Source organism: Vanellus vanellus (genome assembly GCF_965231255.1).
Source record: "Vanellus vanellus genome assembly, chromosome: 7".
Classification (NCBI taxonomy): Eukaryota; Metazoa; Chordata; class Aves; order Charadriiformes; family Charadriidae; genus Vanellus; species Vanellus vanellus.
Window position 1 is genome coordinate 1,595,277 of NC_138912.1, and position 26,963 is coordinate 1,622,239.

Here is a 26,963-nt window from a genome sequence, read left to right on the forward strand (position 1 = left end):
GGACTGCCCCAACCTCCATTTCACCATCTGCTCTCCTGAACGGCACCAACACAATGAGACCATTTCAGAGACATCTCTACTGTCTTATAAGAGGAAAATAAAATATTGGACCAAGGCATTGCAGGCAAAAGGAAAAATGGGCAGTTTTCCCCCTTTTTCAGCAGTATTTACGAAGGAGGCTGTTTCACGACAGGGCTGCTGAGGCACCACCAGCCTTGTGCTCCACGCTCCCGCCGCACGGCACGGAGATACAGCGGTCACTCAGAGACTTTCAGACAATTATAAGCAGGCAAAAGAGAGCTTTGTTCTCTAAAAGAACTGACATTTAAACTCAAATCTGAAATTTCAGTGAATTTTTGGCTGTTCCTCTTTACTCTTCTGCGCATTTGTCATGTATTTTTTATGAATACTTCATTAGAATTTCAGGGAGATTTTCTCCAGTCTGAAGCGAAATATTCCACGCCTGGTTTTATGTAGAGTTACGAAAACTTAAGTATTTAGACCAAGGTTTTATGTTTCGAAACTGAATTTTTAATGAAACTTGTCTTAGATGCAGGACGTCTACTCTCCTGCAATTTTTTTAAATTTTATTTTCAGCTCTGAGATATTTTAACACATTTTTAACATGCGGTAGTATTGGTATGTCTTTTTTTCCTCATAAAAGTCTGCATTATGCTGCAAGGAGGATGTCCTTATTAGCAGACTTTTACTGGAATTATGGGTACTTTTAGAAATTTTTTTTTTTCAATCTTTTTTATGCATATTTTCATGAAAATCTCTAAAAGTATCTTGGAATGTTTCATGACTATTTTAGCGCATTAAATGCAAAGATAGCATTTTCAAGGTTTAGTAACTTCTTTAAATGGAACTTATATTAAACTTTCATGAAAATTCACATAATGGGATTTTCAAAGAACATTTCCCCCCCAAAGTACAAAATATCCTGTATGACTAATTACTTCTATCTCTTCCTGCTCGTCTGTAATTTGGGGTTTAATATTCTAGACCACAAAAAGCCTCTGTTTGAGGGGGAAAAGGAGAGGTCCACTGCCTTGACCCACAAATCTTCACTGGCCCACCAAAATTCAGAGACAAGATCCATTTGTGATCCACCTACAATCATTTCACTGTAACTCTAGGAATTCTTCCAGCATAGCTGCTTGCTGTACTCATGCTTCAAATGCACGAGTCTGAACCTACATGGTGGCTGGGCAGATATTTGTAACGGGTGGGCAAAGAAAAATGATGGCCACGGATTCCCTTCCCGGCTGCCGGAGCAGCTGGTCAGGCAGCGGTTTCGGTGGCCACCAGCAGCAGGGCCAAAGGAAGAGGGCGAGCGATTGCACCTGACCTGCTACGGCTGTTGCCAACGGCATCAGTAAACTTTATGGGATTTTTTTTCACCAGCAGGAAGACGCCTGGGTACTACAAAACCTCTTTCAAAGTTGCCATGATAAAAGACCAGAGACTGCATCTCAGTTGCACGTGTACTTTATGGACTTGTGAAATGCTGTGCTCTCAGTGCTATGAAAACGATGGCCTCAAGCAGAGCATTGATCAAACTGGAGACAATTTACTTTACCCACAACCTGTTGTTACACTACTCCAACTTAGAACAGAGCTAATTTTTGAAAGGGAGAAGACAGGGACGTATCTTTGGTGGTTCGTAGAGAACCTCTCAGTTCTTACCAAGCCAACACTTCAGGTGGTTTCCCACCATTGCTCCAATGGTGTGAACAGCACCTGGAGGATGGGAGGAGAGGACCTTGCGCCCATGCAATGGTTTATCCACAAGCACCAACACCACGCTCAGGAACTCGCTGTCTTTCGAGCCAGCCTCGCGAACCATGGTTTCTCGCCAGGGAATATACACAACAAATCGCATCATGCGCACGCAGGTCCACACATCAAATGCAACGCATCACCAGCGCAGGTGATGAGGCTATATATAGGTACATTGCCTGGCATAACAGAGCTTCAAATTCTGCTGAGGCCTCCAAAATCTATTATTTTTCATCTCCACAATGCGTTAGCATATTGGGCCTGTGCTGCCAACAGGAGAAAGAGAAGTGCAATCCTGAGTGACTGTGCACATACCTGTAACGCTGTGTAAACCACAACAACCTTCACAGGTGAAGGCTGGTAAGAGACAGCCTTTCTAAGTCTTCCTGTAATGCAGACACGACTCCTTTTTTTTACAGAAATGAATTTGCATAATTTGCTTGATGTTGCAGCCTTTTCATGGTTTATATATTAAAACCAGCTCGTCTCTTTAATAAACCCCAATGTAGTATCAATGCCCATGAATTCTATTGAATTAGACAATTTTTTTTTTCTCAGACTAATAAGCATCGGAAGCAGTCCAATTTTTATGACATACTAAAGTTTATATTTAAAATTTTAAGCAACTGAACACTGAATTAAATTTTGCATTTAGCAGAGATACAAATCCCATAACCGGTAGTATTAAGCCTACAGAGGTTTGACTGTATTGCTTTAAAGAACCAAAAGACAATTATTGGCAAAAAGTCATTTTTGCTTTAGTGTTCCCTTGTTACACAGGGCTGTGTTATAAAAGAGGCTGGGATGTTTTTTATTATTTTTCTCTCACCTTGATGTCAAGCCTATTGAAATTCTCTATAGCCACGCGTTTTATGACATAATGTTTAATATCTAACACAGACACTAAACAAAATAATTTAAAGAGGTGATATGATACATCATTCTGTTTCTTCTTCCATTAATACAGCAAGGTTTGCTTGTAATATAAACCCGTTTAATTAGACAATAAAGTCTCTGTTCTGACCCCTGGAGCACCTCAGAATTACAGTAAACTTAGATTTTGAGAAGTATTGGAGTAACAGCCCTGGTGAGGGGCTACAAAACGCTGCAGCCTGCCCTGCCATGGTCCCTCCCTTCCTCTGGAGCAGTAGGAAAACGGACCAAGGATGGGTCAGACAGGGCACGGTGCAGTGAACCTGCATCCTTGATAGGCTTCAGAACACGACACCACTGGCTTTCTCCACCTCACATTTAGTCGAGAGCACCATGTCGACCAAATTTACTTCAACACAGCTGCTTACCAAAAAAAAAAAAACCAAAACAAACCTGTAAGATACAAAATTTTCCGACCACATATCTCATCCACTGTGACACTAATACATTATTTATTCTTTCAATAAAGATCTTCTCCCTGCAGCATCACTGGCAAATTTGTACCACAATTGCTTCAACAGGAAAAAAAAACTTTGAAAGATTTCTTACACTGTCAGTAGAAGTTTTCAAGACGGTGGCACGCAGAGGGTCCCAGTATGGAGCTGGCGCAGTTTGCCGCGGCTTTACAGCCTCCCATGGCGCTGCCGAGCTGAGCAGGCGGTGGGAACCCGACCAGGAGCTGCACCCTCTCAGCACCACAAGGCATTGAGAATTTGCACCCAGGGGAAGAACTGGTCCTTTAGAAGAAAAAAAAAAAAAAAAAAATGTCATCTTACAAAATTTCTGATTTACCTGAGCAACAGGTGACTTACAGTTAACCCCACTTTTTTTTTTTCCAGCTAAATAGGGATGGGTTCAAATCAACTAATGAACACACGCCTTTGAACAGCTAAAGAGAAACAAGCTCAGGATCCAAATCTGGGTGCAAATTTTATTACTGAGGCCCATTTCGAGCTCTCAACCCTTTCTTCGGCACTGTTCCAAGATGAGACAGAGCGTGCAGCGCTGCCTGGCGGAGGCGCTTGCTTTATGAGGATGGACAAAACAAAGATAGACCAAGGGCCAACTTAAAATACATTTTCAAGTGGTGTTTTGTGCCTCCTGCACTCCTTGTGGTAACATCCTATGCCTCCAGCAGAGGTGAACTGTTAAACAATAATGAAAGAAGAAAACTTCCAGGCAGAGCTCCCCCTAAGTACAGACAAAATCAATGGAGCATGAAGAAACCCAACACCACAGCATCCACAGCAGGGACGGAAAAACCCCAATTTACAGACCTCTACCCCTTCCTTACCTGGGCCGGTGTGAGATCATCGCAATTTCTGTGCAGCAGCCATATACAGGCAATGGATTTATAAATGCTTAATAATAGAGATGCTGAAATTTATACCAATCTCAATATTTTTTTCATAGAAACCATTTCCTTACAACCCTGAAAATTCAGTTTTAAAGCCCTCAGTAATTCGTAGAGGAGGGCGACTTTTTCAAGTCCATTGCAATCCATTGGATTGCAATTTGAATGCATTCAGGAAAATTGTCTGTAATAAAGCAGGTTGTGTGGAACACGCTCATACTGAAGGGGAAACGAAAAAACAGCAATGAACATGAAATATCCTGACACGGCTGAAAAATAAATGCTTTGCAGAAATGTCAGTTTCAGCAAACTTTGAATATATTTTTCACCCGGACTGTATTTCAGGCAGTACTTTGATTAACGCGTCGTTGCATGCGGTAGACCTGTCAGTGCGTGCAGATACAAATGGGGAGTGTTGTTGGTTGTGCGGAAGCGAGGTCCCAGGTCGCCTCTAGCAGACGCAGGCCTTTCCCGCACCAGGGAGGCCCCAAGTGCCTCCTTAGCTCCAGCTCCCACCGCATTTTGCTGGGTGCTGTGTGCTGCAGCAAGCCGGTGGGCTGCGCTTGCGGTGAGGATATCCAGCGCTCGTGAGGACCCACGGAACCCCGGCCCGCAGCACCACAGAACCAGCCCGCCTCGTTCCTTGGGAGCCTGGGGAGTGTGCCACCACCTTTCTTGCCCTCTGTGCTGTGTGCGAGAGCTCCAGGCAAGAGGAAGATCTCCTGCCAACATACCTGAAAGGATTTTACTCCTCCTGAGTCGCCATGGGCTGCCTCTGGCCCACGTCCTGCACCCATGGGAGTTTTGTGGTGCCCCAGCCGCCCTGTGCACCATGCCCAAGTCCTGGTCCCTTCCTTCCCACAGCCCCCAAAAGCCCCACATCCTACCCAAACCCACTCACCGTTATTTGGAGGACGGCAGTTGCCCTTACAGTGTCTTGCAGTGATGTTTCTTACCACCGTCCATTGCAAGCATCGCAATGTTTCCTGCAGAAAAGTAATTTTAGTTTACTGCAGCAGGTAAGAAGTTACATGTTGGCCTTCACTTCAGCTGTTGAAGTCTTACCAAAATGGGAACGTGCCAACATCCAGCTTCGCTGGAAGCACACAAAGACATGCAGGACAGTTCTCATTACGAACACAAAACCAGCATACCTGGGTTTTCAAGAGTGAGTCATCACCTCGATTGTCCGTGGTGTTGAGATACTTAAAGTGAGGATTTTTCAAAGGATCTTTGTGACGTTTCTAATGGGATTGTTGAGACCAGAAGCCCTACAAGATCATTTGTTCCTCTGGAAAGCGCAGGTCTGCTACTCTCTGCACCAACTCTCTATAAAATACTCTGCTGAACCTACAGAATATAACACAGGGAAAGAAAAAAGCAAAATATAATGACCTAAGGTAAGTCCAAACAACTGGAGCACTCAGCCGAGCAAGTCTGCTCGATAGGGCAATAGCGTATGTGTAGAGCCACTGTTGGAACTATAATCACTGTAAGGGACCGTAGATCCTTTCCAAGTGGTTTGTCCCAGAGAAGCCTGGAGCAATCAGAGCGCAGAAGAAGATCCAGCTGGTTACTGCTGAGGCAAGAGACTGCGGAACCTGGTCACAGCTCACCCTGTCCACCTCTTCCTGAAGGAAGCGCTCCTATGCAGAATGACTTGAAGCTGCGCTCGGTGGGCACTTGTTGAGCCAGACTGTGCAAAGATTTTGAACAGGTTTTAGTCTTGGGAAACTTGCAGCTAAATCACGAGCAGCACAGCTCACCTCTTGTGTTATCGGCACCTGCGCTCAGCAGCGGATGCTTTTGTCAGAGCTCATCTGCAACAGGGAAAATTTATTGTTCTGTGAGAGGTCCCCAAAATGACAAGCGCTGCCTGGACAAGAGCATCTCCTGCTCGGGCTGGCCACGGGCAGCCAACACAGTCCTGACAGTGGCATCTACTTCCTGACCCAACACCATTAACGGCGCTTTCGTTAAAGGGGTGACGAGGCTCCAAATGCACAATTCACAAAATTCACAAAACAGGTTCACAAAATCCTGCATCCACAAAGTAAAGCACTGTTGCGTCTTTAGTAGGCACAGCATAAAATTCCCGCTCCAACGTAACGGCCGTCTTTCTGCTACCTCCTCTCTCTCCATCCTGGTTGTTGATGACCTTAGGAAGGTGTCTGCAGGAATCCCCCTGGTCCCCAATGCCTCCACCCCACACTGCTTGCCCATCCTATCACTGACGCTAAATAATAAAGACTTTTATTTAGTAAGAAATATATTTATCAGAGCTACAGAAAATCCTGCTGAATGAGTTAAAGTACAACGCAAGCTGGTCTGTAACCATAAATGCCTGCTTTCTTGGGGATGACAAGCATTTTTTTTTTCCCAAGCCAGCTGCAGCACCACTTTTTACTGAATTCAAACTAAAGCCATTTTAAGTCATTATTTTAAATTTTAGACAGGCAGAGCAGCAGTTCTCCTCGGCTGGTTGAAATGTTGATTCCTTTGGCTTAGCTTCTTGTTCTTGTTGCAGCTTTTACAATTTTTGAACAATTAGAAAAGCAAGGCGCTCTCAGAGGAAGTTTTGAAGCAAAAAGTATTGTAAGACGTTTCATATTTCCTCTTTGCCGGTCGTACAGCCTTTGATCCCACAACCTGTAGGCATTACTGTCCATTTAATGATGCCTTCATAAACTGATACTTTTCATGCTTCTGACACCAGGCTTCAAGCAAGGTTTTCTCCCCCAGACCGCTGCGCTCAGCACCGTGGATCCACAGCTCTCTCCGTCTCCCTTCACTACGAGATCATTTACAAAGGAGAGGGGAGAAAAGCGTGTCCCATTTCTCTGGAGCGGGAGAACGGAGGAGCCTCCTGCTCTGCGGATGGGTGCTGAAGGATGCGCCTGTGCTCAGCTCGGGGAGGACGGGTGAAAGCACAAGGATATTTCTCAAGCTCCAGGTCATTCCACGCAACGTTTCAAACATAAACCAAATAACAGGGATGTTTGCGGAAGGAGGAGATATTTTTTTTCACTACTTTTCAAAATGCAGGTGCTTTTATCAAGCTGTTTAATCTCTTATATTTAGGTAGATATTGTCCTCAAAACATATTCCAGAACCCACGGCAACACTTATATACCATCTAACTCATTCAAGGATAAAACCAAATTAGTCTTTATCCAATCTCATCCCAGGCCCAGTGATACCCTTTACAGACAAAGTCTTTGCTCCAATCACAGTGTTAAATGTTATTGTTTAGCTCTGAATTTGGGGGACCTACTCACCGGTCAGGGGTCATCTATGGAAGATGCTGTCCTTTATAACTCTGGCCTCGTGCTGGGCTTTCTGCGATGACTAAGGCACAGTGACCCCGTTCGCAACCCACCTTCAGCTGTGGACGTGGGATATCTAGCCGCAGGATTTTTTCTTTTTTCAAACAATTTCTCCCTGGTCCTGTACGGCGAAAACAAGCTATTGAAAGCTTCAACGCCTTTCTGAAACATCTTCTGTGAAAGTTTAGAGATGCTCAAAAATGTTACTTAAATACAAACGAAAACGTACGCAGCCTACTGTGACACTAAGAAATTAATATTGCTATTTTTAGAGAGCTGCCTGAGTAAATATTTTCCTCCCATGAAAATAAGGTCGATTTTTAATTTTCTTAGTATATTTTACAGGGAAATTTACACTGTTCACAAGTCTTAAAACTCATCTATCACTTTAACACAAGAGTAAATCGCATGCAGCCCATTACCGGCACTTTGGAGGAACGCATTGCGTGGACTGCCGTGGTACAGACTGGGACAATGTTATCACTAATCATGCTGTCTTAGAAATCTCTAAATGAAGGTACATAATGATGGAAGCACACTGCCATAAGCACTTTGTCACAATAACATTTTGCAACGCTGTGGGCAGTGGTATCAAATTAAAAACACGCACTAAATTCTATTATCTGGCAGTTTATTTAGCAATTTGCAGCTTGCAAACACAGCATGCTTGTAATTCATTAGGACGAATATTGCAAAAACACCAAAAAGCTCTTACTTTGTAATTGCGTTTTAAAGGCAAAACAAAAAAAAAAAAAAATCCTCACAGAAAATAAAGCACTTCACCCCCTCTCCCAAACAGATATCCTCAAGCCTGGGGAAAACTTTGATCCAGGCAAAAAATTTACAAAGGACTTGGAAACCTTAATTCCTGATGCTACCGCTAAGTCCCCTGCTCTGCAAGGAGCTTTATAGCAACCTGGTGAGAGCATGAGTGGCGGTTTGCTCCAAGAAGCCAGGTATTCACGAAAAATCCGAGATCTTGGCTCATTTACCAGCTGCCTTGTCTGCCTGGGAGGTGGAAGCTGAACTGGGAGAGAATGGGTGAGAGCTATGGAGGAGGAGGAAGAATTACGAAAGTCTAAATGGTACTTTTTTTTTTTTTTTTTTTTTTTAATCTTTGCTGTTGCTCTGTTTTCTCACTGGCTTTCCTTGACATTTTCCCCATTATTGGTTCCAATGGACCCAGTGGCAGCCCAGCGGAGCCCAGTCCCACCACCTCGGGCTCTCCACCCAGCCCTGCACCTTCCCTTTGGGGCCAGAGCAAACGTTCCTGCAGAGCCTGTCCTGCTGGTCTCCCAGTTCGAAAAAATATATGATAATTTGTTAACTACTCTCCGCCAGTTAATAAAAAATGAATGCTAAGTTATCCAAAGTAATTGCCTTTCCTTCGTCCCTATTGCCCGACTGTGCAATAATTAGCTGCACTAATCTGTTTCTACAGAAAAAGGCACTCCGAAGGAACAGTGCTTTGTATGAATTTGGTGACCCATCAGCCGTTTCAATTATATGACCGTTGTCGCACTGAAAGTCGTGAATAAGCACGTTTTTGGTACGATCCTGCTCGAGCCGTGGTAATATTCCGCATCGTTTCTCTTTCGGCGCTTGCATTCACTATGTCCCACGGCGGAGCCGCAGCAGAACGAAGCGCAGTTTAAGCCACTTAACCACAGCGCTTTACCATCAATTTAGGCCGTAGCTCTTTGACCCCAAACTGATTGCTGTAGCAGATAAGACCGTATAATTGGAATAAGTGTCTGTCTTGTTCACAATTTGGCAAATACTACAGTTCACCAACCGCCCAAATTAAATGTAGGTATTTCGGCAAATCGCTGTCTGACAGCTGTTCTGCCCGGCGTCACCGAGTCTCAATATTGATAGGCATTAAAAACACTTCAGTTTATTTCTGCTCTAATTAAAGCACCAGGACTCATCTTGGATTTCACAAGAGTCTGCTACAACTGTGCACAGAGCTGCGGACAATTCAATAACAGCCTTAAATCCTATTTACTATTACCTCTGAAAACAAGGAGTCATCCCTTCCATTTGTTAGGGTCAAAGAACTCCAGGATGCTAAAAAAGTCAATTCATAAAAGGCAGAAGAAAAGCAGGGTTACCAGGGCAGTGTTTCAGCAAGAACAGAGAGGGAGCCGAGGAGCCGTGCCTTTGGTTCGGAAATCATAGAACGGTTTGGGTTGGAAAGGAACTTCGAGATCATCTAGTTCCACCTGCCTGCCATGGGGCAACCACCAGCCCAGGTTGCTCCGAGCTCCGTCCGACCTGGCCTTAAACACCTTCAGGGGTGGGGCAGCCACAGCTTCTCTGGGCACCCTGCACCAGGGGCTCACCGCCCGCACAGCCAAGGATTTATTCCTCATTTCTATTCTAAATCTCCCCTCTCAGTGTAAAACCATTCCCCCTCATCCCATCACTCCATGCCCTTGGAAAAAGTCCCTCTCCAGCTCTCCTGTAGGCGCACTTCAGATACTGGAAGGGGCTCCAAGGTCTCCCTGGAGCCTTCTCTTCTCCAGGCTGACCCCCCCACCTCTCCCAGCCTGTCCTCCCAGCAGAGGGGCTCCAGCCCTCCCAGCAACTCCGGGGCCTCCTCCGGCCCCGCTCCAACAGCTCCGTGTCCTTCTGCTGTGGGGACCCCCCGAGCTGGAGGCAGCACTGCGGGGGGGTCTCCCCAGAGCAGAGCGCAGCAGAGGGGCACAATCCCCCCTCGCCCTGCTGGCCACGCTGCGGGGGATGCAGCCCGGGATGCCGGGGGCTCGCTGGGCTGCCAGCACACGTTGCGGGCTCATGGTGAGCTTCCCATCTCAGGGCTCTGATGCAAGGGTCGTCTACATGAGGGGTGGGTGCTGGGTTTGGGTGGTTCCTTCTCCCTCCAACACCCCTCTTCTCATCTTAAATTTGTACCAGGATCTGCACTGAAAGTTAGCTTCGCCAGAGGCCGTGGTGACCACTGGAGGAGAGCACCTGTAACCAAGAACCCAATGATATTCAAAGCCTTTGGTCCTCCTGCCTCTTGCCAGGGAGCCCAGGACAGCTCAGCCCCACAGGGACACTTCCCTGTTGCTCTGACCTCGTCTCACTGAGCACACCCTCTGCACAGCAAAGCTGAGCATCCCACAGGACACCATGGCGCCCAGTCCTCCTCTGCCCCCGGCACCACGACTGACAACATTTTTACTGTTGGATCAGTTTTGTTCCACCAAAATGGTATCATGGTCAAAGGATGGACCACGTAATATTTTTAGTGCTGCTTCAGGCTACAAGCATTCATTAGAAAATAAGAAACTGTGAGAAATCTACAATTCACAGCATATCAGGAACATACACATTTTAATAGCCCCTTGACAATGCCCATGTAGGTTACGTTTGTAAACACTCACTGTTTTCCTCAGTCAACCAAACAGCGGGGACCAGCCCTGGGCCAAGCCAGTGCCTCTGCAGGGAAAGCTTTCTAAAGCCCCTCCTGGCCTTCAGGGCCACCAGAGGAGCTGAGCACCGGCGCCAGCCAACAGGCCGCGTCCAGCCCCACAAAGCATTCAGCCCCTTAATCAGGCAGATCGCTTTGCAGCCTTCTTCCTTAGAGCTCCCGCTTTCTTGAAAGAGTCACGACTGTGCCAGAAAAATTCAAATTCATCATTTTTTTCCAAGGTAATTTCAGTCCTTTCATAACTCCTCATTTGAACTACCGCAGAGTCAAACTCTGATTTTTGCAACATCACTCCACTCTGAGACCGTCAGCTTCTTCCCTCTCCAATCCTCCTCGCTGTTTTCTGCTGTGATCGATCATCTTTTTGAAAGACACAATAGATCAATGCAGGGATGGTGAACACAGCTAGATTCTCAGCGCTGAGATCTTTGCACAGATTTGTGGCACCTTCAGATGCAGAGAAAAGGATATTCAGATTTATATGCAGGAATTTCTGTATGAATCAGTCTTTTCTGGCCAGAGAAAAAGGAATTTTCACAGGAAAAAGAAATCAAGTGTATGGCATCACTTACCAGGCCTCTGGGAAACAAGAACCCGAGCAAACCTGAATATGCCAGAATCAAAACTGCCTCTGACGCTTTGTTTCTTCCCTTGGAGACTTCGAGGCGCGTCACCCTGCGTGCTGCGTGCGAGAGCTGGGGCAGAGCCACGCGCAGGCTCCGGCTCTCCCACTAACACCCCACTAACACACACACAGCGGCAATTCCAGCTCTTACCAATTTCAGCCTCTCCTCACTCCTTCCGAAGGAGGGAAGGACTCTCAAGAGCACATAATAGGCGGTCACATAATTAACCACAGGGGAAGCAAAAATCAGTTTTCCCAACTGAAGTACTATTACAAAATAAAGAAAAAGATAAGAAAAACTCCTCTTTCTTTACCAGTTTTAAATTGATGCAAAGAAACAATATTGCCGACAAAACACGTAAGACGGAATACAGTGTAAAGACATTGTTTGATGGCCTTCACTGCACAAGAAGCAGGATTGGGTCCATAATTAGAAATCCTGTAAATTATGCTCTATCAAATTAAACAAAGCTGTCCAGAGTTGAGGTGAACCTCGACCAACCCCCCCCCTCAGCACCCTGACCTTTGGCAATCTCCAGAGTCCATCAGACGTGCTGGAGACTTCACAGCGAGCTGGGGTGAGGCTTGCAAAACTAGGAAAAGGCTTTGGATGGCAAATTCTCATTAAATTTAATGGAGGCTTGATCCATCAAGAAGCTTTAGAAGACTCGCCACCAACATCTTTGAGCCTTTCTCTACGCTGAGGAGAGACATGGTTCATCATGCTTTGCACCAAGGTGCTGGCCAGCTTAGTCACTGCCCGCTTCATCTGGAGCTCCATCCACCAGCGCATGAAGCTCTCGAATCACCCTGGTTACCAGCAGAAAAAGCCAACATTCTGAATACTTTACCTGAGTTCCTTCCAGGCAATTTCGCCCCCATCTCACAACACCACTGCTCACAAGCACTCGTCTTCCCACTGCAGGGAAGTCCCCAGATTTTACGTAGCGTTAATGCTGATATTTTCCTTTGCTCTTTATATTTGTCATTGCAAACCGTGCCTTCTGGTGGTCTTCTCTGCACAAATCAAAGACATATATATATTTGAGATCAAGTGTTCTCCTCATGGACAACACAATGTGCCTTCAACCCAATATTTTTACAAGTGGTCACTATTTTAAGTATTTTCCTTCTAACACTTGACAGCGTGAGCCTGGCAAACAGCCAGTCCCACTCAGAGGTTTCCCTGGAAGAATCCGTGGGGCTCATCGTGACCCACTGTTGCTTCTGAGGATTTGTTTTCATATTTGTGTGCAACTCGCCTATCCCTTCCCGGGCTGGCAGCTGCAATCTGTGCTGCAGGGCTCCTGCCCAGAAACAGCCCTAGAAAAGCTCTGAGGATGCAGGAAAGACAGCTTGTTTTTTTGTAGAAAAAAAACAACGTACTTTCTTCCACTGCTTTCCCCTGAGGTATCAGAGAAGCAAGAACAGGGAAATCCAGAAAACTCTCCTATAAGCACAGTTCCCCATCCAAGGCTGTGCAAAGCTCGGGGCAGTGGGGCTGTATCCAGGGTGGAGGAAAAATGAGCTTCTCATAGGGACAGTGCTTGTCGGTGGCATCCTCATCACAATCTAGGCCTCAGAGTGACACTAGACAAAAATAGAAATGTTGTTAATTACATTAATGTGTTGTGAACATATTTATGAATAACTATTTAATAACACTTAGGAGAAGCAAGCTATAAAGCTATGGCTTGCCGAGTAACTACACAGGCCATGGTCTCCCCTTTGAGCCTTCTGACAGGTGATGCAGCTCATATACACCTGGTGGTCCTTCCCCTTCTCTTCCAAAACAGGTTATTCTCACCCATATTGCATTTATCAACAGCCCCAGGTGTGGGCTGTCTCCTGAACCACAGCATTTTTGGGGACTGAAGCCCGTGGGACGTAGCGTGGCAGGGATGGGTTGGTAAGGCCGAAGCTGTGCCAGGCAGGCTGCTGGGGAGCGGAGTGGTGGCCAGCGCTGGAGCACATCATTTTCTCGTGTTTGACTTGCTGTTACACAATCAGCTCACACAGCAAACACACTGACTTGCTGTGCTGAAACTGGAAATCTACTGTTTGGAGATTGTCCAGGAAACTTTCAGCACTAGGAATTCAAAGAGTTCACATTCATAGAATCACAGAATCACAGAGTGGTTTGGGTTGGAAGGGACCTTGAAGATCATCCAGACCCCCCTGCTCTGGGCAGGGACACCTCCCCCCAGCCCAGGTTGCTCCAAGCCCCGTCCAACCTGGCCTTGACCACGTCCAGGGATGGGGCATTAGAGCCAACACCTGCAAAACATCCTAAAATGCTTATCTCAGCTTACCTTTTCTTTAGCAATTCTATAAACAACCCATCCTAAAAATAACCCGAAAAGGAAAGGTCAAAAGGAGTACAGCCATCACATGCCCCAAGATCAATACTACTAAAATATGGAACAATTCAAAATACGTCACCTCAATCTTGCTCCTCTTTATCCTTCATCAAAACAACATAACATTGATAATCCTATCAGTGCAGAAGACAAAGAATAAAACACCATAAGCAGTTTTGAGATATGGAACAACAGGCAATAGAAAAGGCTGGGTTTGAATGAACACATTTTCTTTGAGCAAAATGATACAGAATGTTGGTTTTTGTTAATATAATGATATCTCCCTTTTAGCTCTGGTAATTACAATTTGAATTCAGTTTAATAATGGCACATGAATGCGTGCCTGACTGTGTGAGCCTGATCCCCCGCGTTTATCTCTTCCGTGGAGAGAAATCCTGTAACTGAAGCAGACTCAGAAATCAAAATGCAGATTTGGGTTCTGATGAGAACCTTCATGCTCCTCTGTCCACTTCTCCGATAAGCACTGATTTCTTTGTGTTCACTTTTTTATCTTACATGAAACTGTTCCAATTTCAGGGACATTTCTCTTTCTCCAAGCACGTACGCTGGTAAATTAATATATTACAGGGATTACGATAAACACAACTGATATCAATAAAATCTCACAGAAGCACAAACTATTACTTTCTGTTAAAAGCGCAATATTTGGAAGGGCTGTTTCTAATGCTGTTATCCTCTAAGGTCTTCAATTAGAGCTGCTTGTTTCTTTCTTCTCCAAGCACTAATAAATCTCTGAAAGAAGAAATAAAACAGGCATCCTATTATATTCCAAATATATAACTCTTACATAAAATACCTGTTTATCCACTAGCAGACATACAATTTTCCAGCCACTCTATAAACCAATTTGTTGCTATGCCCCATCCACGCTGCGGAGGTCCCCTCTCATGAACTATTTTCCTGTCTCCATAGTAACAACCACACTCTGAAAGGGAAGGAATGAAGAGGGTGATGTACAGAAATGGGTGACAATACAGTCAAAATAGGGAGCACATTCAAAAGCTGAAATGACCAAAGATTTTTCATTTTGTCAGGCAGACCTGCAGAGCTCACGCACAGGAATGTTCTCGTCTCAGAACAGCAGGAAAAGGGTTGGAGCATTACGCTCTAGTATCCTTTTCTCCCCCTCTATTTTTTGCCGGTTTAGCCACAGTAGCAAGTACTTCTACTGCACTTAGCACCACTGCATCAAGAGATATTAGAATATGAAAATAAATCATTGCTACTACTGAGGCGCACACCCACAGCCCTCAAATTTCAAATGCCCGTTGGATAAACAACACAAATTCTGCAGCAGAATTAATTACAGGCACCACACATGGACTAAAACACATAAGTGATCTCAATGAGTAATAATGCTGAAGTGGTGAAAACATTTCCATAAAACATGAGAACAAATTCTGCCGGTCCAGAAAACTAAAATGAAAGAAGCGTTATCATAAAGTTTCGCAAACCCTAGGTACGGCTGCACAAACAGAGCAGGCGGTACCCAGCAAACACAGCGCTGCCGGGCGCTCGCCAGCCTTTGGGAGCTGCACACCCCGTTGGGTGGGCTGTTGGCACCCTGTGCCTCGAGCCGTCCCGTTGTCAATGTGCGTAATGATTTTTCCTCTTTAAAAAAATGGCTCTAGAAAGAGAAATTACTCAGACAGGTAAAATAAATGTGTCTGTAGATCTCTGCATGACTCTGGCTGTAATATCTAGTCTTGCAACTCAGCTACGCTATTTTGTGATTTGTGAACTATTTTTCATTCTTATTAAAAACAAAAGAATGTGGTACAAACAGCATTCACCCTTGTGACCAGGCATTCAGGAAAAATTCTCAAAACATCCTTTTCTGATCCCTTTTCTTAATGTTTAAGGGAATTTGAGGCAGCAGAGAAAGATACGTTCTTATCTACCCTACAGACAAGCTGTTTTCTCCTGAATACCAGGAGTATCTTAGTATCTGAAGTATTTTTAACAGAGAAGAAAAACCATTTTCCACTGAAGACATTAAAATAGCACCTAATCAGGGAACCAACTCCAAAGACAAGAGTAAATCCGAGACTTCTCTGAAACCACACTAAGAGAAAATCTCTTGCGTTAATCTAAGAGTGATTGGTTTCGCTCGTGCCTGGAAGGCAGCCGTCTCCTCCTCTGCCACCATTAGCGCAGGTTGGTTAAGGAGCTCCTGCGCTGCCTCCAGCATCCCTGGCCGAGCTGTGCTGTCGTGCCCAACTTCCCGGTGAACCTCACACAGTGCCTGTTGAGAAGCAGCATCAGCATTCAGACCTTCGCGTTACCAGGGGATGGTCAAGCTGTTCATATGGCAATCTGAACACAGTCAAGGTTAAAGTTTCAAAAACTTGGGGTTTTAACTGATGGAAATCTGAATGTAAGAGATAATAAATCAAGAAAACAAGCCTGGGGCTCATGGGGCTGAGCTGGGAGCTGGGGGGAAAGAACCGAGGAGAAACCTGAACTGCCACTGAATCCATAGGTACAAGTAGGAAGAAGCATTAAAATTCCCCCCAAAAAATCACATCAGCTATTTCTTGGAGATTATTGCACTGGTAGCAGGAGCAAGGTGAACACAACATCTCATCTGCCAAGCGCAGTGGGAGGGAAGCGAGCAGAGGTGTTCTCCCTGGGGCTGGGAAGTGCCCGGTGAAGACCTCCACTGGCCAAGAAACAAGCCAGAAAACCAGGGGGTGAAAATCAGGATTCGCTATATTGCATCACACAAAGCATTATTTGTCTGTCTATCAAAAACAGAAGTTAAATTCAAACCAGCCCTTAGGTTGCGCAGTAATCGCCGCTATCACAAAAACTTTGTCATTCAGGAAACATACTTTAATATTGTCTGTCTCCTTGAAAAGATGCTGTCCCACTTTGGCTTGACTATTGTATCTGTTTGAGGCTGGGAAGGAAACCAATAGCTTACATTTATTGAACTTGTCATTCCAAGAATCACTTATTCTTTGGTTTCTGACCGAAAACAATCCAAATGCAAAACCAGACAGTATTTAAGGAGAAAGGGAAACGTCAGCCCCCTGGTCCTGACATGCCCCACTCCTCCTGCCTCTGCAGCGCGGCACTGCTCATAAATCAGCGCCGTCCTTCGCAAGGGTACAAGCTGCGCCATGAAAGTAAACAGGTTTTTTTCCCCCCTCCCATAGTAATGAATTTCTTACGAGCCTTCCCCGACAGAGCGCACGGCCGCGGAGCCTGCCAAACTCCCCGACCAGAGAGAGCACTCAAACCTGAGCCAAACCTCCTCTTGCTTTTCAAACCATCTGCTATTTCCCTCGGGGGAGAAAATAGGAAGTGCAAAACAAAACCACAGATATGTCCCTTACTGGAAAAACAATCCACTTACTATTTTTTCTCTTTTTTCTGGAAGAGGACAGACTGCCATTTATCCGCTCCTAATCCTCCACGCTGCAGGAAAAGACTCTCCTATTTGGCCACCATGAAATTGTAAGGGCTGGCTTGATTTAAAAGTTGAATTGTGTTATATCTCATGAACGAAAACGCTCGGGATGAGCTAACAGCGTCTATTTCTTCTGCTGCAATATAATCTTTTTACTGCTTTTATTTTTTCTTGTTGCTTTTGGTTTATTTTTCTCTTAAAACAACGTATATCTTGAGCACTTCATACATTTTGCTTCTCAGAAAGACTCACTGTGCAAAAGAGGAACCACCATCTACACTAATAAGAAGCACTTTGTTAAATAACCCATCAGAATTACTTCCCAAAGAGCCCTTCCGTAAGTGAAATAAGCTCTTTCGTTTGGACATGGTGTACCATGCAGACTCTGACAGCTACAAAAGGAATAGTTAAGTGTTTTAGCCCATGCGCGTTGCTGAAACGCTGTTCCTTCAGAGAGGGCACTGAACTACCAATGCAACACCCCCCCACATTCAAATATAAAAAAAAAAATAAAAAATAAAAAATTCAAAATCCAAAAGACCATCTTTGATACCACCTGAAATATGAAATATTTGTAGGGAAACAAAGAGCAGCACATTTTAAAAGCCGATCCTTATGCAGCTACAGACGGCCAGGCCAGCGCATCCCTGCTCCCGCCTGATGCAGGGTTTGGTATCTCGCACCCGATTCGGATGAAAAATTCCCTGTAGTGGTTGGCAGCAGCTGCCATCGCCACCCAAAACTCCGGGGACCGATTCAGGAATCTCCAGAAGAGAAAGCAGACACGCTCAACGCAGTGGTCACCCATAACATACAGAGGCAACACCACAGGCACCGGTGTAGTAGTATCTATTTCTGTTTATGTCACTAAAACTGCTCCATTTGGGTTCAATTCATTGATTTAATTTTACGCCTGCATACCGCAGTCCCAAACTTTGAGCTATGAATGGCTGAAGCCTCAGGAGTGAGCAACCGCTGCCAGTTCCCACTGAAGTTAAACATCCACATCTCCTTGTAGGCAATCGGGAGCAAGAGCTTCATCTTGAAACACAGCCAAGCAGTGATTTATTGTTTTTTTAGAGCTGACGTGGAATCTTCGCAGGCACCCCTGACCTGTGAGAAGTGAAGCCTATTTAAATTAGATGGGAGTTTGGAAACGTGTTTAATTACAATGTTGGTAAGAGCTAGAGTTTTCACCAGAAGGAGTTAGAGAGACTTTCTGGATGATTTTGCATTTTTCTTCATGGTTGGCCTATTTTGCTGTTAATTCAAAAGGCTCAGCAACACACACACACAAAAAAAAACCCAAACCCTTTTGCTGTTTTCTCAAAAGCATCTGAAAATAAGATGACACCTTCCAGTGATGTAAGCTAGCTTTGCTAAACCTAGTGGAACTTCCCTGATTTATATCGGCTGAATACATCGCTGTTTATGCTTTGGGAATTTTATCAGAAGTTGTAGTTTTCAGAAATTGAGTGCCATTTTCGGTGATCTAATCCCCGCCAGGTGGGGAGACCCTTCAGCTCCCATTCCCATCCGTGAAATCCAGCAGAAGTACTGTCAAAACCAGAGACCGATTGCCCGCAGAAATGCTGCTGTTAGCTAAAATTGATCATAAAATACGTATTGAATTGCTAAAAGATGCCTAGCTAATCCTTTCACACTTTATAAATATATTTCTTGCTGAAGAGAGAATCTTTATGTCGTTGGCAAATTGGACTAGGAAGCCAGGAAAGATTTGTTGGTCGCAGATGTGCGTCCTGAAGCCCTTCCCAGAAAGGGTGGTGGAGCGAAGGAGGGAGCTGCGGATGCAGGTATGGGAAAACACAGCCGGAGGGCCCCGGCCCAAGGGCAGCCCCAACTGGCCCTGCAGGACTCCCGCCAGATTGCTCTCCAACTCGTCCCCGCGCCGTGATGGAGATCCCACCACCAGCCCCAGATTGTCCCTCTCCTGCTGCCAGCGGGACTGTGCCCTCGGAAAGTCTGGCGCCAGCAGATAAATTAAATATTAAAACTGTAAATTAAAGGGGTTTGTTAGCTTTCATTCACTTTGCAACAGCATTTTTTTTTCACAACAGCTTTTCCAAATTTGTTTTCAAAACTATAATTTTGCAAACAGAGTAAAGAAATTCCCTCATTTCTCTGACCCTTTCCACGCTGGCCATTTGGGCGCTCTGGAGCCATCTCGGATGGGCAGCAAAGTCTCTGCTGCAAATGTAATTAATTCTCAAACTCCACTGAATTCTACTAAATATTACCATATTCAGATCTTCAGAAGAAACCTGTACTTGAGTAACACCCAAAACACTTCTTGAGCTTTTGCAGAATCCATTTCCATAACAACTTCAGGCAGTTTGAATTTTGGAAAAACGAAGTCAACAGTTGACAGGAATTTTGCGGGGACAGGAAGAAAGAACCAATACGCTCGTTTTCTTTGAAATGAAAAGATTTTTCTTGTTTTCTTAAACGTGGACATTAACATTCTAAGGGCGTACAGAGCACCTTTCATCACATAAACAGGAAGTGAGAATTTTATGATATAATTACTTATTTAATTATTTGTGAGTGAAGCTTGCTTGAAGTAGAATCTCCTCCTATTTGTCTCTAAAATCACTAACCAAAGTAAAGGTCTACGAACTTCTACATGTGGTCCCTTCTTACTTTTGCTTTTACCTTTCTTCTCACCTTTTTCACTCCGATCTCTCTACAGTGAGAGACTTTCAAAGATTCATTCCTCCAGAATAAACAGGACAGCCCCCTCCCTCCATCTCATCGTTAATCCTGCAACCTTGAGAACAAAAACCCGAGTGGGTTCTTACCTTTCGGCACACTCCCACCAGCAGAAGGGCTACGTGTTGCCTTCAATTAAACCAGTACAATTGCACCAGAAAAAAAAAAAAAAATTAAAAAACGAGGCAGCTACATACAAAAGGGGAAAAAACCCAAACCAGAAGGGCTTCTATCTTCTCTTCTATATTCACACAGAGCTGAAAGCAGACAGCGTCTGCTGAAGACACCCCGACGCTGGGCTCTCCTTGGTGGAGAGCACTGGGGATGCTCAGTGTTCCCAGGCCTAATGGGGACTCTCTGCCAGCTTGAGCATGAATTACAACAGCTTCAAGGCTGCTCTAATTTATTCTGCTATTCGAGGATCCTTGTGGGAATATATTATCTATGGAAGCTCAGCGATGCAGAGCTCCACCGCAGCTCCTCTCAGCCCAAGTACCTCGTTATTATTTGCATTAGGGTTGCTCCAGGGAAGCCCAGGGCCACACTGTGCTTAGCGCTGCGGAAACACAGCAGTGCGAACCCTCTCCCAGCAAGGGACGAGAAGAAAATGGCCTGGGACCGGTTGCCTGTGGGGTGGGGGGCTGTGGCTGTGCAGGAAAGGCTTCCCCCAGCTAAAGTCCTCTTCTGCGAGGGAAATCTCTGCTGAGCACTCGTGGGCACAATCAGCAGCCCAGAAGAAAAAAGGCAGAAAGCCAAGCAATTTTGGTTTGTTTTTTTTTTTCCTGAAAAGAAAAAATGAAGGCAGCATCCTGCACCTGGTTGGGGCAACTCCCAGTGTCAGTCCAGGCTGCAGGATGGAGGGATGGAGAGCAGCCCTGAGGAGAAGGACTTGGGGGTACCTGAGGATGAAAAGCTGGACATGAGCTGGCAATGGGTGGTCACAGCCCAGCAAGCCCCCGGCACCCCGGGCTGCATCCCCCCAGGGTGGCCAGCGGGGCGAGGGGGGATTGTGCCCCTCTGCTGTGCTCTGCTCTGGGGAGACCCCCCCACAGTGCTGCCTCTGGCTCGGGGGGTCCCCACAGCAGAAGGACACAGAGCTGTTAGAGCGAGGCCAGAGGAGGCCCCGGAGATGCTGGGAGGGCTGGAGCCCCTCTGCTGGGAGGACAGGCTGGGAGAGGTGCGGGGGTCAGCCCGGAGAAGAGAAGGCTCCGGGGAGACCTTATTGTGGTCTTCCAGTACTTAAAGGGGGCTTATAAGAAAGATAAGGACAAACTTTTTAGCAGGGCCTTTTGCGATAGGACAAGGCCTAACGCCTTCAAACTAAAAGAGGGGAGATTTAGACTAGATATAAGGAAAAAAAATTATGCTGAGGGTGGTGAACCTCTGGCACAGGTTGCCCAGAGGATGCCCCATCCCTGGAGGTGTTCAAGGCCAGGTTGGACGGGGCTCTGAGCAACCAGGTCTGGTTGAAGATGTTCCTGCCCAGGGCAGGGGGGTTGGACTTAGATGGCCTTTAACAGTCTGTTCCAGCTCAAACTTTTTTATGATATTATTATTTGGGCAATGTCGTAAACGGTAATTATTTAGTCTTTCCTTGAAGGAGGAAACTTTATTGATGAAATTGGAGGACAGGACTGAAATCGCTGCTGCACAACCTTGAGGATGACTTCATCAGCGAACTTTCGGGCTCTCATTCAACATTGCTAACTGGATTTCAGGCACCAGACAGGGAATACTTTCTCTTTTTAATACAAAAATCTAGTGGGATTACTTTGTAATCTGTACTTTTCTCTAGGCCTTTTGAAGATTCACTTTAGGCCGAGTTCAAGTGAGTAGTCTTTGTTTCTGCTTCCTCACAGTATTTTTACTCTGGGGCTCACTGCTGCTTTGTTTGCTCGGGAAGGAGGATAAAAACCAAAGCGTGAATAGAAATCGCCCTCTAAATCAATGCTTGGCGCGCCCACAGTTTGCCGAGAAATGATTTTAGTTATTAAAGATGTGACAATCCCTGCTTCCATTGCACACCTAAATTTTCACTTCGGCAAGATGACTGCAGTCCTGAAAGAGGAACAACCAGGGCGTAGGAGCAGCAGAAATGGGTACTTTGAGATCATCAGTATGTTACAATGGAAGCTGAGAGAGAACAGAGTCTGAAATACGGCCTGAAAAACTGCTTCGTCTATGCAACAGCAGCTTTCCCCATTTGCCTGACAGTTTTAAAGATGCACTTGTTCCAGCACAAGAAATAACACAGACATTTGTCATACGAGGTCACCGGCTATTTTATGCCACGATTTAGGTTTTATGCTGTACAGCTCAACTTCTGACTCATTCAGAAATCAAAAAAGCTTGTGACGGACGGAAGATGATGAAAGATGTGTGTGGCACTGACCCACAATACACCACCCACTTCTCTGATGTGTTCCACTTTGCTCAGTCGTTGCCCTTCCACAAGTACTTTCTTACTTATATAGGTATAAATATACATTTATTTAGTTGTATTTCACACGTGTAACAGCACCGCTGTAATATTAATCCATTCTCCTTTTAGTGAAATTAATGTTCTGTGGTGGCTTTTCACTAGTTTTGCATGAGAAAATTCCCATTTTAACTGAATTTACTTAATTTTAAATTTATTTTTCCCATTTTAACTTTAAAAAACCTATTTAGCTCAAAGCAGACAGTTTTGATTTTAGTGTATCAAGTTTCCCAGCTGTAGCAACATCGCTAGCTAAGCAAGCGGCTACCTTGGCAATAAATTTGGGTTCGACCCTCTGCTCTGTTAAAGGGCCCTTTCTCCTACCTGAGAGCAGTTTTTTTGCCACATGGACTCCTCACCTCACTTAAGAAACATCTCTCACCGGGCAGATGTAGTTCACTCAGCCACCAGCCCACATCCAGCTTCCCGCTGCCTCTCAGCAGGGGTTTCAGTAGGATATTTGGGGGTTGTCATTCCGGAAAAGCGGCGGGTCGGGAAGCGTTTTATTCCTGCAAGGAGAGTGGAGAAAGCAACGGTGAGAACACGTCCCTTCAACAGCAGCATCAGCCCGCACCCCTACTGCTGCATCTCAATTGAATGCGAAGGGGAAACAGCATGAGTAATTTATGCCTGGCAAATCTCTAAAAACAAGCGGGGAATTTATCACGAGAAGCAGCGCTTTTGGTGAAAAGGAAGCGGTTTTCTGCATTCGGCTAGGAAGGGCTCCTAACAAGCTTCAAGAAGATTAAGCCGCCCTATCCTGTGGATATCTTAACATGGAGATACAGTAGCAGAATTGGTCTTTCTTTCAGGAAAACATCCCACGCTGCTGATTGAGAAATATTAAGAGGCTTAAATAAATGTTGTCCTCTTGTTGTATTGTGGTATCTCTGCAGCACACGGCGAAAACCACAGGAGGCACCACTGTCTCCAAAACATTAAAGAAAATAATATTATAGTGCAAGTGAACCACTATCATGAACGAGTTGTAACAATTTAATACGTTTATTGAAAGCTAAATTTTCCATATTTTCAGCAAGTTCTTGTGCCCTTTGGGATATATTGTGTAGCTCAAACAACCAGCTACTGTCCCCTCCAGCAATAAAACGTTAATAGACTGAAACTTTTCAATTGCATTACTATGAATGTGATGTAATTTAATTTTATAAGGTGCCATCAATAATACATAAAAAAATATTGTAAAACATAATGTGATGATTTTAATTCCTAGAAGCGGGTCTGGGGAAACAGCAGATGAAGTGCAATACTAAGCAGGTGCCAAATACAATTATTTACTCGCGTTAAACTCCACATGCCCAGAGCTGGTCAGACAATGCCTATGCAAACACCTCGCTCTGCCAACCACCTCCCTTTAGTCATGCTAATTAAATCATAGTCCTAAATGACTACTTCTGCCTAGCAAACTACATAAGCCTCTGGTTTTGAAGGTTAATTAGCTGTGCAGGAAATAGGGTGCAAAACCTGTTACTTTCAGCCAACTTAATATTGGCTATTAGGGACGATACTGGCGCTTGACAAAGAGGACATATTTTTGTATTATCCGCACAGGCTCTGATCTCCGGCCTGACGACATAATGGGAACACTTTACCGGCTTGTCACGGGGACAGCCACAAGTATAAAGCATAAAGAGAAAGAGCTTTTTTAAGACATTTTCACCTCTGGAAGGGTCTGATCCTTGGTGACAGAAGTGGGACAGCAGAGACCTGCAGTCAGCAGCGCTCTGAGAAATGCATCCTGCGTAACTGCCATCCTATTTTTCCCTTGCCCATGATTCCCAGGGATGAAATCAGCCTTTTTCATCCAACTAGATGAGACAAACTAGGTTGCATCAACCAGATGTGAGGGACCAGGTTGCACCAGATGTGCAGCCTTTGGCCTTCTCTGTGGCTGCAGCCCTCTACAGTGACCCTCTACCTCCTCCTGGGGACCTATCGTATAAGTCTCAAACACAGTGAAAGGACATTAAGTAATGCAAGGGAAGGAGAAAGATGAGGAGGAGACTTTTAAGCAGCGCTCTCCCATGTGTGCCTTCGTGTCCACTGAAAAGCAGGGTAGCCGCTAAGTGTTCAACTAGAGACTAACTTTTCATTTAGTTACCTTTTAAATAAAAAGAGAAATTATTTGGTATTTATTGAATAGATGCATAGGTCATTAGCGCAGAATCTTTTTTTTTATAGCTTTTTTATTATTATTATTTAATGTGATGTGAAGGCACATCATAAAGCTTATGCAATGTAAAGCAAGAGATGTGCTTTACCACTGCAAATCAGAGCCCGGACAACCACTGAGCCTAAATTGCTCTACAGACTTCCCAGTGCAGTCAGGAGGAGACATTTCTGTGTTGAGACAAGGCCAACGTATCCTCCAGTTGTGTATAGCGGCATAAAATCACTTTGCCAGTGAGGCTCGCTTTGCTTGCCAAATCAGCACTTTTCCCTGGCATAAACTTGCCCAAGTGCATTATTTACAGAAATAGCAGACAACTCGGCTTCAAGAGGAGCTTTGGGACAGGCCCTCGGGCAATATAGGCAGCCTCCCTGGACTGAAAGCATTTGCTCACGCTGAAGATATGGTCTGGAAAGGACACTGCAAATGCTTTTATTCAGAAAAGAAAACCTGATATTCACACCTGCAGATCTTTCCAAGCCAATGTGTCCCACAAGCATAAACATGGTCTCGCGTAGGGGACACGGCAGCACTCAGGCTCCTGGTAGCAGGCACAGGAGGAGATGACAGCTGGAGACAAGCAGGACCTAAAAGATATCACACATTAGTCTTGTACTTGAAACAGCCTTGCGTGATGCAGGTATAGACGTATCACACCTATTTTCATCAAGGAAAGCTTTCAGAAGTACCTGGTCTGAACGATTCTGTGAGAAGCGGATCCAAAAATAAAAGCTCTTCCCATAAGCTCCCACACGAAGACCAGGCTTGGCAGATTTGCGGCTGATGTGCTGGGTTGTGACATCTGAAGTCAGACTGTAACTTGACATGAGAGATCCAATCTGACAGGACGCATCAGCTTAAGATGCAGCAACTGAAGTCCTCAAAATATGTTTTTCTCTTTGCTCTGCAGTTCTGACAAAAGCTCCACTTACAAAAATCGCCCATCGGAACTCCCTGCCTCAGCTCCCGGCTGGCGGGCTCGGCCACAGACCCCTGTCCTGTTCTTCGCAAAGAAACGCGATGCGTTTTTTGACATTTCACAATGTACGCTCCTATTTCAATACCCAGATCGCTGACTACCATTTCTTGAGGATAATACATTCAAATTGAAATAACACCTGTGAAAGTGGCAAATCAAGGGACTGGCAGTGCGACGGACCCGCTCTCTCCTCCCCCTTTCACCCTGCACTGTATTACTTGGGATGATAAATTTTATCGGCGGAGAGCAGCCTCATCCCCTACTTTTGGCCAGGCTCCTTCCCACAGTGATGCCATATACCCTTGTCTCACCGAAGCATCAGCGAATCAAATTACCTTCTCCATCCACAACGCACGAACCTTCACACGATGCATGAAGTATCCTCTTTAAATTAAGCCTGTTTTGTAACATCCCTTGTGTGCAGCCGCTTCCATTCTATCAATATGTGAAGGAGACTAAACAGACACAATTTGCATCCCAAAGAGTCAGAGATGTGAGCTAAATCAAAGAGATCTATATGATAACTCTCAGTTAGTTAAACCCTTTTCATTATACCGGCATAGTTCCCTACTGACTTACCCATTAGTATATTAGGCGTAATTATGTCAAGAGAAAACTCGCTGAGCCTAAAAAGAAAGTAAAAACCTACTGACAAGCAATTTACAGCAACTTGCTTATTAGCATATGAGTTTGGGTTGGGAAGCATGGAAGCTATGGATTTCCTTTTCCACCTGCAGAGCACCTGCACCCAGCCCTTCCTGGTGGCTCTGACCCCAGGAGACCATTTTTGGGGCTATTCAGCAACCGCAGCCTTTGGCTGCTCACATGTAAACACCAGAATTTTGCTAATTCTCATTAGTACAGAAATGGCCAAAACAAAAAACAAAGGCTGCTAGTGAAGATTTCTCTCCACCTTCTTGGTGTAGCTTCAAATATTAAGAAAAGCCCAAGAGAAGCTGATGGCATCGGCTACCCTACACGGAGGCAGAGTGATTTATAGAGAAAAAGCATCTGAGCAGAACAACACTGACATTGGTCAAGGGCAAAGTGAAAAAAATCATTCACTCAGTGGTGACCAAGTAATTCAACTCAACTATCGGTCATAACAGAACTCTTGACCTCATCTCTTAACTTTCCAAAGGAAGTTTTGATGGCATCTAAGAGTAGGTAAGTTTGAATACGTTCACAGACACACCGGCTCTTTCCTGGCTGAACCCTGTGAAGCTGGGGAACAGTATCTGTCCTAAACAACCAAATGACATAAAAATCAGTCACATCCACATCCCTATCATTGGAGTTAGAAAACATGCTTGGGTAAACACTACATGGAGC